The 20,328-nt window shown below is 38.5% G+C and overlaps 1 long non-coding RNA gene across 1 annotated transcript in view; it reads left to right on the forward strand.

The window, feature by feature from the left end:
• Positions 1-20,328, forward strand: part of LOC110352412 (uncharacterized) — a 49,945-nt gene that overhangs the window by 22,113 nt on the left and 7,504 nt on the right. Inside the window, exon 2 of the long non-coding RNA XR_002401331.4 lies at positions 13,665-13,830. This is a non-coding gene — a long non-coding RNA (uncharacterized lncRNA). The remainder of the gene's footprint in view (positions 1-13,664; positions 13,831-20,328) is intronic.

Consider the following 20,328-nt stretch of genomic DNA (forward strand, 5'->3'; position numbering starts at 1 on the left):
TTACACATCTTTTGCTTCTAAAATATCCCACTCAACTTGATAACGCTTTCACAACATTCAAAGAGGAAGATGTAGTTTTCTGCCACCAGACTCGATAGAAGAGAAAGAAGAACTTTCATTGGGTTGTCATGGGGAATTTCACAGCCAAACCGTCTAAGCATGGAGCATAACTCTCTCTGCTGTTAGCCAGGAGCTGCTAGGAAGCAGGGGCTGTACCAGTTGTATAACATTTGTTTTTGTTATGCAAATATCAGAAAGAGCAAGTTTAACAACTTTACATGTGTTTTACCATGTGTGTAATGCCGGGCTTCAATCCAAGAGAAATTTGTTGGTGGATCTTGTAAGCAGGATCAGCTTGAGCAACTCTTTTTTCTTTAAAAGGAGAAAAGCACTTGTACTTCCTAGTCCCGTGCTTGGCCTCACCATGGGACAGGTAAAGGGTGAGTGATTTTTTAAAGTTGTTACAGCCTTCTGCCTGATCTCATCTGTGTTCTTCTAATGTGCTGATCAGTGTTAGCACGTCACTTAATTTATGACACAATTAGTAACAAGTGCCATGTGCATGTTAGCTGAAGGACTGTGATTCTGCTTTATGAATAAAACTGGAAGTAACACAGGTCAATCCTTGTTCGGTATTGGGTTGTAGAGATTTACAAGACCTCTTGGATATATATATGAAAATTAGATTGCCCTTAAGACAGCAAGGATATTTTAAAATATTATCTGAATCCACTTATGGATACTGAGATCCAAGTCCTGATGCATTATTTCCATGTTTTTACATGATGAAAGCAAGCAGTGTATATAATTATGAGGAAACATTGCTAGGCCACTGTGTAAATCCACAATAGGTTTGATCTTGAATATTGTTTCTGGTTTCTTCTCAAAGAAAATATAACAGAAATAAGTAACAAATATAATCATGGGTATAAACAATTTCCATAAGAAGAAGTTGTGTGCTACCACTGCTTAGCCTGGATAAAAGTTAATTAAGGGACAACATGTCCATAAGGCCTGACATGAGCAAGGTGGGTTGAGAAACTGTTTATTGTTCTTTCCACTGTGAAACATGAGAAACCTCAAAGGAAACTAGGTGTTTCAAAGCAAAAATAGGCGCTCCTGTGCATAATGTGTAGCTCAGTCAAGAAGCTTATCGTCACAAGGTGCTGAATTTTTTTCTGGGTTCACAAAACAGTTGACAAATTCATGGAAGAAAATCTCCAGGCTGCTCAACTGAAAGCTCTCACCTCTGCCTCAGTAAACTGCAAGAGGCTGCAGTTTGGGGGTGAACATTTTCTTGTTCTGCCACTCTGCTCTAGGCAGAGTGCTACTGGATGGTGGTGGAGGTGATGGTACAGATGAGATCCACCATGATGTGGCTGTTTTTTCTGTTCTTGTGTTTCAGAATCCAAGTTACTGCTGCAGCTGAGAATTTTACCTTTTTTACCTTTTTTCTTTTCTTTTTCTTTCTTTTTTCTCTCTTTTTTTTTTCTTTGAGTTGAAAAGCCCTATTGTGATACAAGTTTCACTTTCTAAAGAAAATACCCTCGTGAATATTGTCTTTTTTTTTTTTTTTTTTCTTTAACAGCTTATTATAATTTAGATAGCTGTTTTATGATTTTAAAAGAGATAATGGCAAAACTTTGAAAGGCTAATGCTGCCCTGTATGGGTACCTTTTCAAACATGCCCTTTCTAATGGTTTATTGTCATATACAAAAGAAATATCACCAGTCAGGGTTGTCTGTGTCCCCAGACCGGCTCTGACAAGGCACCTAGATGAGTTAGGCATCCACTTCTTGATGAGGTTCAGGAGAATTTGGCATCTTCCTTGTGTGACCTTCTGGAAATTCTCACCTGAATGCATGTGTATGGTGCTACTTCTGCAAATTAGAATTGTATTATTTGGGGCACCTGTAGGAAACCTTGGCCAGATATCTTAACAAGGCAAAGATTAACATTCACCTGGCACACACATCCTGGAATAATGAATATCTCTGCCTCACAGAGATAAAGATCTGAATAGCAAACACTTTCTCCTTTTGTTTGGATTTGCTATTCACCTTTGCTTTGATTTTATGTTCTGAAAAGATAGTCCAGAAACACTTTACTCTCAATTGACTAGCTAAATATAGAGGAAAGACTAATCTTAAATCACTTGTCCAAAAACGGAACTCTCCCTCTGAATATGTTTCTGGATTAAATAGCTTTTTTTCTTTTTTTCTACCAGTCCCACTAAGTCTCTTGTAGTAAATTCTTAGAGGTACAGCAGCGTGATATGACGAGGCCATCGCTAGTTTTCTACATGGCCAAAAAATGTCAAAGATTTAATGCTGGCAATATCTTCAGAGACCAATTCAGATACAAAATAAAAAGAATCCTGTTCCACAATTGATTTTACTGAAGTAACCATTTCCTAGGCATCATTATTGTATACAGTGGAAAATAGGTAGAGCCATTTCCTTAGTATAAAACAATTTGTGAGACCTGTCATAAAAGGCTAAGAGAATACCTTCTTTGCTTCACATCCCTTTTAACTGCCTCCATAAAAGTTAAGGAATTGCAATAAAACTTGGGAAAGCACTTTCACTATGTGAGATCTATTTGACAGTAGTTAGGAAATTATCTTGTGCTTGGTAAGTATCAATTGGAGTGTTTACACATCAGAAATTCTTTAAAATTATATTCGTTTCCATTTTTTTTTAGCTTGAAAGAACTCTCTCTCTCTTTCTCTCTTCCTCATCCTTATAACAGAAAGATCTTTAAACAGTTCGCTGCCTCCTTGGCATTTCTTCATTCCGCTTTTCATTTCATGTGAAGTCTCCTGGGCTCTGACCAGTTCAAAAAGCTACTTTGTAGTTTTCTGTGGTAGATGACTGACAGTTTTGGAAACTATGCTCTTTGTCTGACAGACAAGTGCATTCACACTGCTAAGCATTTGGACTGAACTTTTAATTTAACCCTCCTGACTTCTTTTTCTCCTTCTCCCAGCATTGGCTCTATTGTATTTCCTACCGTGGCAATGTCGCTTCTGTTTCTGAAGTGCCTGCATTTTGTCTGGGATCCTGCATGCAGCTTTGGTGCACAGCATGGGATCTAATGAAGATGTGCTTTGTATATGTGCTATTGCATAAAATAACCGGAGACGTTCATTTCAAAAACCAGGTAAAATGTGAGCCATTCCTGCAGAAATGGAGCTCGTTACTCTGGTAGCTGGTATGGCGACTGGTATGGTGTCAGCCTATTTACTAATGAAAAAAATTTGCTAGTAATACTGTCAGTGTTAAGCAAAACAGCCAAAAGATAACTACAGCTGGAGCTCTTAACATTAGTCTGCATCAAAATTGTCAAATTGAAGAGTTGCTTTGGGAAATTTTCAATATGCTCTAAATACCTTTGTCGTATCTCACATAGAGCACTGTAAATAGGTCTCATTAGTTCACATGCTTAAAATTGTACCCATGCTCAGGTGCTGCCAGTCCAAAAGCAGCTATAACTGTTTGGCTGCAGGGTTTGTGGAGTAGATGGAGGCTGTGGGGTGTTTCCATTAGGCTGGAAACCCCACGAGTGATGGGGAACAGCTGCTTGGGCACCCCAATTTGCTCTGTTGTTCAGACATCTGAACCAGCCCAGGGCTAGAATCTGAACTGCTGCAGCTATCTCCATGGGAAAAGAAGGGCAAAGTATCTATGTCCTCCTGGTATAGTCATGCTGGGACTTAATGCCAGAAGGCACCCTAGAAACACCCTGGCTTGTGAAGAGGTTCCTTAACTCAGATCTAGCCCCAGTGATTGTCATTTTTGAGTTGCCCAAGTCCAAATAAAGAATGCTGATGCTTAATAAGGTAAAGAGGACTGTTCTTGGTCCAATGTAAGACGTACTGACACCCTGTAACCTTTTGTAAGTAATGAATTCACTTGAATAATTGGGAAATGTGAAAAGGCGGGGATCTTCTAAATTAATAGAAGTAATGAAATATTTGTGTATATAAAACAGTACGAATTTAGTATCTTGCACAGACAGCATGCAATATTTTCATTCCAATATGAGAATTTATGGCATTTGAAAGAAATTCTCACCCATATGTCTATCTTCTACAACACTCACTTTTGAGATATGTAGGCATTAGAATCTTAAACACTATATTTTATCTGTGTAAGTTTTATCTGTGCATCTTGCAAGTGGGTGTATAAGTGTCTTCTGAAAGTCATCATTTACAGGTCATGTCTTGCTTTGAAACCAGAAGTACTCCAATACTGTATTAGATTTTTCAAGCTCAAATGTGTAATTCACAGAACGAGATACCAGGATGCCACAGAACCATTCAAAACTTATCTTTACTTTGCTTCTATATATGCTTGCCTAACACAACCAGTAGACTTCAAATTTCATGTACATGTATATTCATGTTATATCAGATACATTTCTAGTGTAGACTGCAAAATGCCTTCTGAGTGCCTGCCGTACATGTACCCCTTGTATGTTAAAAGATGCCATATTTTGTTTCTGCCCATTCAGTAATGAGCTAGAGACTTGACTATCCTCCATTACACCAGTCCTTTACAGTGAAAGCCACTATACTTGCACTTCCTTGTACTTGCATGGTATAGAAAATGATTGTGTGCTATGCTGTATTTAGACAGAAAGCCCAGGTTATCCATACAGGTCTTTTAAATACAAGTGATAACTCTTCTCAGATTGTGAAATCCCGTGGTCTGGTTGAGATGCATGGGTTGGGGAGGGGAGACAAGATATAAGACTTAAGAATTTGAGACTGTAATTTACAGCAGCCTCAGGAACACCCCTACGAAGAAAGGAGGGGCAACTCAAAGGAAATGCAGAAATCTGGAACTGTGCAATATGATATTTACATACATCCATGCAATATAATAGGTACAAACTATTAACTATATTATAAATGATCATTTTATCAATATTCTGCTATATTAGCGTGATATTTGTCTCCTTATACTCAGTCCTAATAAGGACTCCAAAAGCATAATAGTTTTTTTTGACTACAAGTGTAGTTATAGTAAGGTGTTTAACAAAATAATCAAGAAATGTATTTATTAATCATACAGAATAGGTGTAGGCTAGTTACTTTTTATATGCAGCTGATCTCATGAGCCTTCTAAATACAGAAAAAAAATTAAGATCATTAAAGGGCTCACAGACTGCTTTAAGATATTATCCTGTTTCTGTACACTGCCTATTGTAGAGTTCACACACCTCAGAAAGCATTATTACTAAATTACTTATTGATTCCAAATAAAGCATGTCAACACCTCTGCATCTGATTTTATTTATGGGGTGGTTCTGAAAGAAAAGTGCGATTTATGTATCTATTTATTCAAGTCAGTGGAGAAAATATAAAATTCCATATTCCTTTCTGTAATGGTTTCAAATTCACAGATCAGTGTTTCAATTTTTTTCTTTCTGCATGTACAGTTTTTTAGCTTCATCTGACCAAATATTAATGCAGAGAATGTCCCTGTTTACCCTGCCTTTCTGATCTCCCAAGTGACATGAAGTATTCATTTGTTTTCTAAGCAGTGTACTGCAAAGACTGCAGAAGCTACTGTGGATTTGAGAAGGTTCATAGGAGTGATAATGACAGCATTTTGTAGAGTGAGACTATAATTTATTGGATGGAAAGAGCAGACATTAGAGGCAGTGTGAATTGAAGAGGATGCTGGGAAGTGCATGTATTTTTAGGAGAAGGGTATGCTCACCCACTTTCCTAGCGCTACATGGCCGGCATGTTTTCCATTAGTTAAACCATTCTGTTTCTGGCTTGCCACTTATCGTTTGATCTGCAAAGTGCTTGTGTTTATTTTTTTTAGTTCAGGCTGGATTCTGTAGACTTCAAAAAACAAACAAACAAAAAACCTGAAGGGATTGTTAGCAGAAGGAATGGTGAAGGACAAAGGCTGGAAGGAGACAGTAACTCAAACAGGCAAAACTGAAGGAAGAGAAGTTTTATGCAGAAGTTTTATGCCATTTCTTCACCTGCTGCCCATGCTCACACCTTATTATTATGAAATCTTGTCATTTCTCTCCGGTGTAGTCTTTCTGAGAATGAATCTACCTCTTCTGTTCCTTTAGTCCTCTTCAATAGTCATTGATGCATTTATTTTTACCCAGTAATGGAAGACATGTCTCTCCCAGTTCTCTCTGCTCAGCATGTGGCTACAATTAGGCTTCATATGTCTGTGTATCTGTAGCTTGTCTGACTGTTATGATAACTGCACAGACCCCTTTCTTTGTCCTTCCTAATCAACTGGCTTATACAACCTCACTGTTTTCTCCAAATCCTATAGCTGCCTCAGGTTTCTAGGCATTACATTAGGTGGAGCTTGCAGCCTCCCTTTCTGCATCGAAAGCTGTAGGATGAAGTTTTTACTGTGTCTTGACAGGTGGGTACCTCCTTTTACAAATGGCATGATGCTTTCTGAGCCCCATTGAGCTTGCTCCTCACCATATTTGTGGGAGTATCTGTAAGTGGAAATAGAATCTAGAGCCACATTTGTTTCTCTCAATTGACTTCAACTAGTGTTCTTTGTGCAGCTGTAGTGCTTTTTTTTTTCTTTTTTCTTTTTCTTTCTTTTTTTTTTTTTTTCTGGCAAAATAGTCAAGCTTTTGATCGATATTATTACACCAGGAAGACCTGAGTGATGTTTAACTATAGTGTCAATATTCAGAACTAGAGAAAAAATGTAGAGCATTTTGGCTGTTTTTAATTACCTTCATATTCTTCTATTCTAGGAAAAAATAAATAAATGAAAACCAATGAACTTCCAAAGGAAGCTGTAAGGTGTTCATATTCTACAGTGATAAGGACTTAAAAATACCCAGATAACATAACATTATATACCTACAAACACTTGAAGAATATTTTCTAAAGTAATATTAATGACACGTTAGTTTGAATGCTAATGAACTGTTGAAGATAATTTTTTATGTCATATCAACTTATATATTACTACCATTATACTGATCCTAATTGATTCTCTTATAGGAGTTACAGTTGCTAATTCCGTATTCATAGTATGTGAACTTCTTCATTAGCAATTATTTTATGGCTCATTTTAACTGTGAAAGGACAGTTTCATTGCATTTCCTTCCTTTTTTTTTTTTTTTTTTTTTTTTTTCTTTCTTTTTTTCCCCTTGTCCTCAATAACAGCAATATGGAAATTTATCACATCAGACTTCTGGAGAGCTCTCATTCTTGTCTCCCTCTCAGACCTTGCTATGTTAGCCAGGTAAATGTGATTCAGGGGTCATATTGTTAATCCCCTGTTGCAAAGCTACTCTGCACGGTGCTGCTAAGCTACAGATGTCTAAGCAGGAACGTCTGAACTGTACCGAAATGATGTTGATGTCAGTATTATTAGTGCTAATTTCTACGTTTTCTGCAGGAAAAGATAATGTCAGCAGGACAGAAGGACCAACTGACATGCAGCCCATGTATATCTTCTTAGACCTGAGCTTCTCTTTTTGGACTCTTAAGGTAGAAATTGGGTTCTTCCATGTAGACTGGAAGATGCACAGCATCAGAAACACCTAAAAGTGAGCACACAAAAGTGCTCACCAAGAACTTTATGCATCAGAGGATTTCTTCTCCTTGAGTCATGCAGAATTCTGTGGCCAAAGCAGAGCCATGGGCTGTAGCTTGGAAATGTTCATTGTAGGTTGTTTTTTTCACTATTGGTGGTGGGGAAAACTGTCACTTTTTTGAAGTTTGCGTAAACAAGTTTGTTGTAAGAGAATTATATTTGCTAGACATAATCCAGAAAGTCAGCATTATTATTTTTTTTTTTTATTTTTTTATTTTTTTTCCAGGGTGGATGGAAGCACTCATTCACTGCCTTCCCTTGCTTGGTCTGAGTGGACTCATTGCGTTTGTCATGTGTGTAGTACTAGATGGAAAAAGAGTTTGCTGATGAATGATGGTGCTCCGTGCTGTCAAATTTGACTTTTTTTTTTTTTTTTTTTTTTTCCTTCTGCCTACCTTTGTCTTTTCATCTATCTTCCCTTAAAGAGAGAAAAATATCTGAAAGGCTTAGATGATTTTTTTTTTTTTTTTTTGGTAATGCTATTTAGAAACCAGGTTCACTAGCACATATGCGCTGAATATACCTCTGGCAAACAGAAACACATCATCCCTACTTCAGTTTATTTTCTCCAGCAAGGAGATTTTTGAAGATTTCGAGTTGAAAAGAGCAGAGCAGACAAAGCGAGGGATTGTTTTATCAATCCCTTTCATACTAGGCATGTGACATTTTTCTGAGCGGTAAGAAATTTGTTTTCAAAAGACACTGTCAAATTCTCAGATTCATTGACTCTTGGTAGCAATGTAAGCTCGAGACAGTAGTGACAGGCTTTCTTCCAGGACACTGCATATCGTACAAAATAAGCTTCCTTCAGCTGGAATGATGTTTGAGTTGTGGTAGCACCATGAAAATCAACAGCAATTTAGATCAGCCGAGCAAGAAGTATGCAGGTTTTCTGATCAGTCACATACAGCTCCTTTCAGCTTTGCTCATGATCCTTTCTGTAGGCAGCATCTGTGGGGTGAAACCTGCAGCTGAGAATCCCTGGCTTCTTCTTAGACTTATTCTTCCCAGAACTGCAGAGAGCAGAGTGCTGCAGCAATACTCAAGTGCTGATTTTTTTTTATTTCAAATTTTATTTTATTTTTTTTTTTTTCCAGAAGGGGCTTATTTGGCCTTTGATTTTTTTATACAAACAATTAATAGATGGGGCAGTTTCATGACTGTGTGTGTTTTATAGCACTTGGCAAATGAGTGCACAGGTAAAGCTGGCAACTGAAGTGGTATAAAACTGTGGCTACTCTTTTTATTCAGGATATATTTTCACTATATATATATATCCTTATATATATATTTATATGTATCTTTAATACAGTGAGTGGTGTATTAGCATCAGTAAGGTGACCTTCACAGGAAGAAATAGGACAAAGAAAAATAGAAGAAATAGAGAATAAATAGGGCAAATGTTGTTATCCCAGTGTTACACAGGGTTTGCATTTGGCTGCTCAAGAAGTATATTTACAGGGAGGAGCAGCCCGAGCCAGCACGGTACAGTCTGCAGAGGCAGAGAGCCTGTGGTAGGGACTGGTGCAGCTGGGACACGTAGGGCTCCATGGTTGTGTCTGTACTGCAGAATAGACCATGGTGAGGGGATGAAATCCTAGTGCTGCTGATTGTCCCCCATAGTAGATACTTGTTTTGCACGCTGGCACTGTTTTGGGTTGTCAGGTCCAAGTTTGATTTCCCCACTCTCCAAAAATATCATAAGATGCTTTACACCTTTAAGGCTTCTGCTACACCACAGAGCACGCAACCTATAGACTCAATTTCATGCTGATAAATGTTATTTCGAGTTGTGACATAGCCATCACATTATTCAAAATGCTCTGAACTGAGAATATTGTGCAGAGAAAAAATACATTTTAATAATAACAATACTTATGCATTCAGGCTACGGAGCAAATCCATTGAACTAAAGGGAAGCCCTGGGCCAAATGTTACGTAAAATGGCCAGGCAACACAAGTCAGAGCCTTAAGCTTTGCTTAGCAACATAAATACAGTCTGAATCCCCAACTTAGTACATCTGAGATGGTGTAAGACACTGCCTGGTACAGTGGAGTTTGTCATCTCTAGTCATTTTCTAGCAGTCAAACAAAGGTGGATAGGTCAAGAGGGGCACGCCATGCTCATGCTGCTTCTGAAATGACTCTTTAAGAGTCAAGCTGAAATATCTGATGCGGGAGCAAGAACTGAAACCTCTGGGCTCCCAGTCCTTGTGCTCCTCATCTTCAGAAAATGCTACACTGTAATACAGTAAAAGATTAAAAAAAAAAAAAAAGGCATCCAAAGAAGGTAAAATTTATGATTCGTGATGGCATACTATTTCTGCCTTCTCATCAATTCAGTGGGTAACTGCAATAGAACAGGACTAGTTCCGCTGTCTGGAGCCCCTGGGAACTATGACTTTATTTGCAGTAGAAGTTGGATTGAATTCTGAAGTAATACGAAATTTAAGTCAAATGCATTACTAAAATTATGTGTTATGAATGCATGAGGGATTAAAGAGTTCAAAAATAACAATTTACTCAAGTCAGCCTTGAGGATCAAAGCTTTGGCTTCACTGCTGTCTCAAGGTGGACTTAGTACCTCATGGAATAGTTTCATGGCTCAGCGCAATGTTGATAATTTGGCATTCAAAGCTGTCAACAGCATGGATTAATAAAGCATTTACAGTATCTTTAAAGCTGTTATTGGAAGCCAACTCTCATACCCTTCTGAGTGCAGCTGTAACTGTTTTGTTTCTGAATACAGAGTTTCTACGTTTTATTTTATTTATTTTTTATTAAGGAAAATATCCTTGAAAACATGGGAATAGGCAATTAAGGCCAGCAGGAAATGTATAAGGGAATTGTTGGTGGTCTAATCAGGGATTTAGTCTCCAGCAGGGGAGAAGTATTTTATAAATTAAATACAAGAGTAAATAGCATTATCATCACTTTGCAAATCAGGAACTGATTCAAAATCATTATTCATAGCCCAGGAGTTCTTGTCTTTCTTTTCTTAGCTAACTGCATCATGCCCCTTCCTCCAACAGAAGGGCAGGAAGATGTGTATAAACTGAACTTCTTAGCTGGGATTATCTCATAAGGCAACCTTAAAATTTGGCAGCAAGTCAAAGGTTTACAGCACATCACTAAATGAAGAATGAGGACAGTTCATGGTACCGCTATCAACTCTCTCTCCATCAACTTTCGAAAACCAGAGGTCAGGGTAATTATCTCCTTGTCACTTTAGGGGTCTTAGTCTGATCGCCTCATTTGCCACAACGTGCTATGGAAGCATATTCTAATGCTTGGGTAGTTTCAGGACAATGCAGTTCCCTCGCAAAGCTCCATGGGCCTTGCACAGCAAGCTTGCTCTCCATTTTGCAAAGAAAGGGTCTGATGCTCTATGTGTCTGGTTCCTCTCACTGAGTCTTCTCCAGAGTGAGAGGGAAATAGCACATGGGATTCCCCACCATGGACTTGCTGGGACTGAGCTCCAATCATTTTGAAAGCATGCTTAAGGAAATTAATACACTGTGTATTGAATAAGCTATACAGGTTTGGTGCCTTGAGCAGGAGATGTCCTAGACAGACCAGTGGAGTAATTGAGAGATGTATGGATAAAATGTAATTGCTAACTTCTAATATACATATGAACACTTAGACAAATTGAGAGAAAAGACAACATGACTACCTAACTATTATGAAAAATGGTATTCATGTTTTGTACAATTATGACTATATTAAAAAAGCCTATTTCAAGCAACCAATATGCAGATCTGAGTCAGGAGAGATTAATTGGTGGTATGAACACTTAAGCTATATAATTTACTCTGATTGAAGAGGCAATGCTAAAACGTGGAATTAGCAGATGCTGGCTGTAGTTTTGCTCTGAATCCGTTCTCTGAATGTGCTAGGTAAAACTCCCTTTATTCTAAACGCTGAAATACTTTAATCCCCGGGATTTGATTTGCATCTGTGTTTTTTGTTTCTTTGAATTATTCTTCAAGTGCTGTTGCTGTAGCAGTATCCAGTTCTGTGATGAAATGAAGCACATTCCAGATTCAGCTGTTAAAGTCTGTAAGGGGGCCCTTTGGCAAGATCAGACGGGGTCTTATTAAAAACACCCGATCCTTTCTGTTTAATGTTCAACACCACATTTTCTTTCTCCACAAACTCACTGGTCATAACAGGGCATGTCTCTGGGCATTCCACTAGGTGCTGTGAATTATTCACTGCCACGCTTCTCACCTCAGAACACAAAGTACGCATTGTGTATCACGCTGGCCCTAGCACTTCCTTAAATCCACATTTTCTGAGCCATCTCCCTAATTCCATTGGCAACGAACGAGTTAAAGAAATAGTCATTCACCCAAGCTCATATGTTCTGATCCAGAATTTGATTGCAGTATGGATGCCCCTGAAAATTGAAGTGTGAACTAAGGGAAGAGATAGATGAATTATTAAACTGCAGTATCTCAAATATGCACAATAAAAAACTGGCAGTGGTCAGAGTTCAATTGGGGGCCAACTTTTTCTGCACAGTATAGTTCTATTTCATTTGCTACAAGCACAGAAATTAAGCCTGGATGCCAGTATAGATGCTATGAAAATCTACCTTAATACTGTGAAGTCCAAAAGAATTAGCAGAGAGTGATCCTATTAAGGCTCTATCCAAAATGCCTAAACATGTGCAGTTAACATATGTTAAACTGAACACTGCTCTTACTATTATAAATGACTGCTTGCTGTCTTTGTCAGCAGAGTTGTGGCATTCATCCTGTCACAAAGAATAAGAATAAGATGACCATCTGCATTTCTGCAGAGTGATAGCTACCCAGAGTGGGTTCAATAAAAGAAAATTATGGCTTTGTGCATTGCTACAGCCAATAAATCACGAGCGGGTCTTGCATCAAGGCAAAAAATGAAAAATAACGTTTTGTGGAAAGACTCTCCATAGGGTACCAGCTGAGCAGCCCCTTGAATGATAATGCCCCTCCAAACAAAACAAGCATCATACAAAGATGGCAAATAATGACCTATTCACGAGGAATTGAGCATACCAGGTTGTTAGGGACACTGGTGGATATACATCGGGGGAAAACTAAAGGTTCCCTGATGTTCTTTCTGTGAAACAATGATGAAGCATAGACACAAGCTATCAGGCCATTTTCTAATCGGATTTCATTTTCTTCAAAATAATGCTCTTTAATGCTGGTTCAGTGTATCATTCCCGTCCCTTTTCTCTCACCTGGGGTATTCTGCAGCAGCATGTTCCTGTAGCCTGAAGGACTATTCTCTGTCTCCTGTGAATCAAAGGAGGGTGAAAGTTGGCCTCAGGGACCTCTTGGAGGTGATACAGGCCTTCCTTTCTGGGTTTGAATATGCTGTATTGGAGATATAGGTTCACTGAGCAGCCCTACCAGCCATATCACTGTAGGACCTCCAATTACCTTATTTGTCAAGTAATGAAAGTCTTTCTCAGAGGTGGAGAATCCAAAATCAACTGAAATCTAAGCAGGAGACAAGAATTTTTGGTCTCCTTAATCACTTCTTCCTAAATGCAGCTTTTTTTTTTTTTTTTTTTTAATTATTATTATTATTATTTCTTCGTTCTGATGACTTTGAATCAGTGACTGGAGATCTGGTACTTCCCTCTCGGTTATCCTGAGTAAGGGTGGATTGCATGCATGGCTTTGCAAAAGAACACAAATATGTGCCAAATGAAGATGGAGTAAATGCTGTGGAAATGGTTTCTGAGTGAAGTTTTGACTGTTATTTTATAAATATTAGATGGGGTTTAAAACGCAGCTAGATATCTTATACATCTGACTGTAATACTAAACTACATTAGTATAAATCAAAAAGAAAGATTTTTATAATTTAAAGGCTATTTGCTGCAGTTTTCTTACAGCAATACATAAATGATGGTTTAAGGCCAAATTTTGATCTGAATGTAGTAGGAATAGCTTTAGGGGTCTCTGATGAAATCAGGTGTAATAGGGATCATACTGTGGCTTCATATATTCAGAACTCTACTCCTATCTATCTCTTTTTCAATTTTACAGTCTCTGCTTAAATACCATGGTAATTGTGAGTCAAGAAATGCCTTCGGGTGGATTTTCCCAAAGGACTCAGCATGATGTCAATGGGAACAGTGCTTTAGAAAACCTCAGCTTGAACAAATATAGAAAAGGACAACAATCATTGGAATTCGGTTATCTAAAGCCACTAGTAAGTGCACTGTGGGGATGAAGGGGGAGGAGGAGGGAAAATACTTTTTTTCGAATCCGAGTTTGTTATTTATCGAGAATTAATAAACGTTTGGACTGTATTTATTCTCTAACAGACCACTAGATGTCAGCACATATCCAGGCTATTGCAGTTGGACCAGCAATCATCTGGTAGTAAAAAACAACCTTCCACCCTGTAACGGTGTAGGTTGGATACCATACTGTTGCTGGCTATAAGTATTTTTGTTTGACTTCTTAAGACTTTCCAGTTCTCAAACTGTAGCTGTGACTATTGTAGCCATCAAAGTAGGAGGACTTTATGTATGTTAATTTGTGCACTCATTCTTGTCTCCTGAACTGCGTTCGTTGTCATCTGTGCTCCGTGCATTGCTCCTCAGGAAGCACTTCTCACATGGAAGTCTACCAGGTACAGCTTTAAAGGGGATGGCTCGTGTATTCGTAGCCAGATTTCATGGCCAAATTCTTTTGGAAGTTGGGAAAAGAAACAGAAATCTCAGCAAAACTTCAAATGCAATCATAGCATAGTCCAATGTGAAAATGATCTGTGAGATCAGGCAAGAAAACTAGTATATTCTGAATGTGCTCAACTCACCTGTGGTGCATATAAGAAATAATGAAAAAAAATTACATTATTATACATTCAGCCTATTTAAAATGCATAGACACAGTTCACTGCTTGCATTGTTTTTAAGTTAGATCAAAAGCCTTCTTGATCAATTTTGCCACACTGTAGTAACGATTAGAATTAGAAGTTGGCCATATATGTTCATATGTTGTGTATTCATTACTTGTATATATCTAGATCCAAATTCAAAGCAAAGAAGTGTTCTGGCAGTTTTGACAGGCAATCCATTTTTTCTAATCATCCGTGGCTGCAGAACAATTGTATTTTGGAAAATCAGATGCCTGAACTGAAAATTGCCACTTATTATTATTATTATTTTTTTCCCAATACAATGGAATTCAGGGTCCTTAATTGTTCCAGCAATTAAAACAGACTTTAACAACTGCTATGAACAGGAGTTAGAGGACATCATGTCACTGCTGAATCAGGCTGCAGGGAACTGTAGCACAACCCCTGCAGTGTTGTCAGTCCATTAGTTATGAATAAAGGGCTCCACGCTCCCCTGCATCGGAGGCACTCAGTTGAAGCATGCGTGCTCATTGCAGTACAGCTTACTTCCCTCCAGAGACTATCTGAAATGCCTGCCGAAGGGAGTTAGATGCTTCAGTTGAGCACCTGAAGCTACCTGGGGTGAAATTGGGTCCATAATATGAAGTTGTTGTGAAATGACTCGTCCTTTGGTCCAGGAGTGATTTACTAGTGGTAAATTTGCACTTGGAGTATTTGGCTTTCCCTGTCCCAGCCTGCCAAGGGTTCGCGGTGTGTGTTTTCAGTATACTGATGGTGAGGGGCAGAACATTCAGCAGGTTGCCAGGCTGAAGTGCATGCAGTAATCCACCTCTCCCGTGATGGCTGCACTGGTAAGAGCATCAGCCTGTGTAAGGACGTGCAGTATTTCAAAGCTGATAAAAACCCGAGAGAGTACGGGGAGGGAGATATGCAGAGGAAGGGGAAACTTGGAAATGAGTGAGATCAAGTCTGTTACCCTATTTTGCTCACAGAAAATGTATCCTATTGAACTATAAACTTGATGAAGTCACCCTATTCATACCGTGCTTAAGGCAGGTTGCCTAGCAGCAGAGATCTTAGCAGGACTGAGCCACAAACAATTTCTTGCTGTCCAGGTCTCATTTGTTATTAACATTTAGGATTCATAGGAATTTCCATGCAAAAGGTAGAAGAAAACAAGGTACAGTCCCCCCGGACCTCATCAAAGCAATGAAAACCTAGGTAGATTGGCTTTATTGCTCCTGGTAAATGAAGACTGCTTGGATTGCACACACCACCTCATCTTTTTCTGAGGTGAAAGGAAGGAATTGATCTGTTTGTTTAAACAGATTGCTGTAAATTCTGCCTGTTTGAGCAGGGTAAATAATGGTGAAAGGTGGTAAGAAGTTGAGGGGGAGTAACTGTTTGGTTTAAAAGTAAATTTCACTGTGACTACTTGATGTCTTCATGCCATGTGAATACCTGAGAAGTCTATGAGGAGACTGGCAGAATAAATATGAATGTTGGAGTCTGTTAGGAATAGTTTGCCTGCCTGAGATAAAATCAATGATTTTTATAATTAACCTCACTTGGCACCCTGATCCAAATTAGCACAACTGTGTACAGCTCTGTCCCCTGGCCCAAAGCTGAGGCTTGTTGTCAGCAATGCTAATGAAGTAATGATGGTATCCATTTAGGTGGTCAATGAGTAGAAAGAAGTTCAGCAAAGGGAAAGTTAGCCCTGCAGTTTTCCAGTCCATTCGCTGTTCCCTGTCACTTACAGAATCAGTTCAGAATTAATTGGCAAGATTTTGTCTCAGCCTCGATTCTTCTTCTCAAAATTGATCTTTCTCCATGCTTTACTTCTAAGGAAAGTCTTTGGCTTTGCCGAGTTCACACCCAGACAGACAGATAATGTTATAATGCTCACAAATTTTAAAGCTGGTAAAAGGTAGGATGATCACTTTTTGTGCTAATGTGGCACCTGGAAACATTTTCAGTCTGTTTGGTTCTAGAAGATAAGCTATGGTATCTGCTGGTGGAACCTCGCATATCCTCCTTACAGTCTATGCTGTGAATTAAAATCAGCAGATAGTTTGGCCGAATATTTCTGTAAACTTCTGTGATGCAATACAAAATATGTTGGTTCTTAGTGTGTGTTTTAGCTCATAAAATGGCAACCACCTCAAAATCCATTCAAATCTACCTCTATGGCTGATTCCTAATTTCCTTATTGAGGGTCTGTGACTTTTTCTTGGTAGCACTGCCTGGTATTCACATGCTATGTTCAGCTTTGTCTCATTTTAGTGAATAATTGTTAGTTAAAAATAAAACCAAAAAAGCATCAAGCATCAGCCACTCTGCTTTGCTGCTTAGGGCAGAAAAATATCTTCCTTTCTTTCCGAGTGAAAAAGCTTGTAGCAACTGATTTCATATTCACATCTTTAATGAGATGGAAACCTCTAGTCTCCAATTTGTCCATTGGACATAAATAGAGGGTACAAGCTGCAACAGGATCTATTTTGTCCCCTTCCTGACATCAGTTGCTTTTCCTTTTATAGATCTCTGTTTACACACAGAAGGACTCAAAAAAAATTAAAAAAACGTGTAATGATTATCCATGCTGGTGGACACTGGGATTCATAAAAAATAAGCAAAAATGTGCTAGAAATAAAGTACATATTTCTAACAAAGAAGATAATTCATCACTGGAAAACATTTACGTAGAATAGTGGTGGGTCCTTGATGACAGCTAAGCTATCTTTTATTTTTTTTTTAATCATGATTTGATGTTTTCTTCTGAAGGATTTGTTCTGGTTCAGTTGCACAAAATTATTGGACTTGAAGCAGGAATTAATAAGGGAAGTGTTATGGCTTGTAATATTTTGAAGTTCATTAACCATTAGTGTGAAATCATTAGTCCATTGCTAGGAGGAAATAGTCTAATAAGAGTGTCAACGCACAGTCCTTGCCTTTCCATGCCAAAGCCTTACTAAGAAATATCAAGGGAATTATGGAATCAGAGCTATGTTAATTAATTATATATTATATTTCTGAAGTGAGAATTTCTTCATGTAGATCACATCTTTCTATGCATGGCTTTTTGTTGTTGTTGTTTTATGCATCTTGCGAGTAGTCTTATTTGCTCTAAATAGGACTAGAGTCATTCATCAAATACCCACCATGGCCACATCTTTTTGGACAAGCCTGTTTGGGGAAACCATGTGCTTTCTGCCTGGTGTATTCACAACACCCAAATCTTTCTGTGTCAGGACAGCCATGGGCTGGGAGTGCTTTCATGTACTAAAGCAACACAGGAACTCTGCAAGTTGAATGATGGTACTAGTGTATTCCTAGTTATTAATTCTGGAGTAGTACGTGTATCTTTAAATGATGAATCAGACAGAATGAAGCTGGCTGTTAGAGTGCACTTGAAGTTAATTGAAGCCATGACTCATGCATTTGCATTTTTCTTTCCCACAAAGAATGTTTAAGTAAGACCCTTTGCTCCTTTTAAGATCTCAAAATCTGTGTCTAGCTACGTATCATAGAAGCTGCTGATCACAAGGTGCTTTAATCTGGTAGTGTTTGTATTGTGATTTGAACTTCTTCAACTCAAAAACTAACCAGATTTTTGGACAGCCTGACTCCTTTGGTGTCACGATTGGTAACCAGCCTATGGATTGTTTGTTTAAAAGACCCATCTCAGTAGGAAACAAATGTCTCTGAGATCTCAAGAGCTGACTGCTGAAGGTAGAGAACAGAACTGGTTATTCAGTTGCTGCAAGTCCAGGTCACTTGGCAAAGGGTTGGTTGCTCTTTGCTAGGAAAGGCCACATGTGGGCTACTGGGATTGTTCTGGGTCACAGGCTGTACTACATGTGAAAACTGTCTCCTTGCCTAAAGTCTAGTTCCTCATCATGCACACACATTGCTGAAGAAAAAGGCAACAAAAACCAATATAATTTCCTTTACTTCTTCTGTTTTATTTTTCTTGCTGAAAAGCAAATAAGGATCAAGTCACAGTGAGCAAACTGGAAGACTAGTTAATGTAAATACATGCAGCAAGTGACAGTCCTGTGCTCAGGAAACTTTCAAATTAAATAGAGCAGGCACTTGAAGAATAGGAAGAGAAACTATGACAGAAGAGTGACAGAATTGGTTGTATGTTACCTGGCAGTCAGGGACCAAACAGAGATCCTGTCTCCACCAGGCAAAAATGGACTGGCTTGAATTCCTGAAGTGTGAAAGCCTTGCAACAACAGATTACCTTTGTAAAATGTATCCTTCTTTATACCCTGGAAAAATAAAATCCTGCAGTATTCTGGAGTAAGGATATAATTTTCAACCAAGTTCTGCAGCTTGCTCAAATGGCCTTTTAAGTTGTCCCTCCCTGCCCTGTCCCTGTCCCCCACGCTTTTATTAGCTACTAACAGGAGCTACATAAACTAGGAATTAATTTGGCCCATTAAACATTAAAAGATTAATACTTTTCTCATTTTTCTCACAATTTAGAAGTTCATTACATTGTTGCATTAGGGTCATTCCACTTAATTTTACTTTTCATGTCAATTTTCTCCCAGCATTAATTTTGACCATGTTGCAGCCTTCAGCTCAGGGCATATCTCACTGCAGTCCATTATCTGACCAGCCGAGCCTGCAGCAACAGGGAATCTTACTTAATTGGAAAGGTGCACCGATGCAGAAAAAGTACATGTAACTTCTTGCACTAGCTATACCTTCTAAAAATGCATAATTACAAAGATGACAAACTGCCATGTATTCTTTTATCTGAAAGATTTCCAGAAGTTGCCAGAGTCAGGAAAGAGAAAGGTTGAAGACTGTAATTCCTTCCATGTTGTGTTATGGCATAGACGTGTAAAGAATGACTGTAAGGGAAGCACCAGGTGAGAATTTTTAGAAGCTTTTCAAAGCAATCAGTGAAATCTGATTTAAGAGTACCACTTCATCCTGCACTTAACTGTGTTCTCCAGATAAACTGTATTCCAATATGCTTCACAAAGTTAAATAATACAGCTACTGAGATAAATAACAGCAGAAGTAGACAGTCACAGCAAGTTATAGGCTTGAGGAACAGCTGTTTTCAGCTGAGATTTAAAATGAAATGACAAAATCACAATGCATTACTCTGTACTACAGTGACCAGAGTTTTTCAGCAGACTCCACCACACCTGAAAGCTGCCAAATAAGTAAAGCAAAGTTAATCAGACAAGAAGAGTGGTTGGAAGAGTTCGATGACCTGAACCCTATTGGCACTACTTCATTTGAAACTGAAGCTGAATGACACTGTAAACTGGACTTAGCAGAAAAGACCAAGTGTAACGTGACATGAATTTCCCTCTTTCTGACCTAGCTTGACTGAATGCTCTGGAGCACTTAATCCTTCACACTCCCATCTGAAGGATCTAAGGCAAGAGTCCAGCAGTGGCCTGTCCAGTAACGCAATGTGAGCTCAGGCAGTTCATTCTTGGAGTATCATCGAAAATTTGACTATCCTTGGCAATTGGCAATTGTGAGCTCTGCCTGGTTTTATTTTCCTTAATCCTAATACCAGAGCAACTTTCCAAGCCCTCACCTGCAAGAGCAACATTATTCTACAGATAGAAAGAAAACAGCCTAAAAAATACAATAGAGTTGCATTAATTTACACCTCCTGAGAAGCTGGCTATAGCAGCTATGGCTGATCAGAGTGCGTTATTAGCTCAGATTCAAATCATAATCAAATGGAGACAATTTAAAATTTTTGAATACTATGGGGAGAGAAGGATGGAGATACTTGCCATAATATTTTATTTGAAAAGGTCTTGTAGGTATATTAGCCAGCTGCTTAAAGATTTCACCATT

This window comes from Anas platyrhynchos, chromosome 2 (assembly GCF_047663525.1).
Source record: "Anas platyrhynchos isolate ZD024472 breed Pekin duck chromosome 2, IASCAAS_PekinDuck_T2T, whole genome shotgun sequence".
NCBI lineage: Eukaryota > Metazoa > Chordata > Aves > Anseriformes > Anatidae > Anas > Anas platyrhynchos.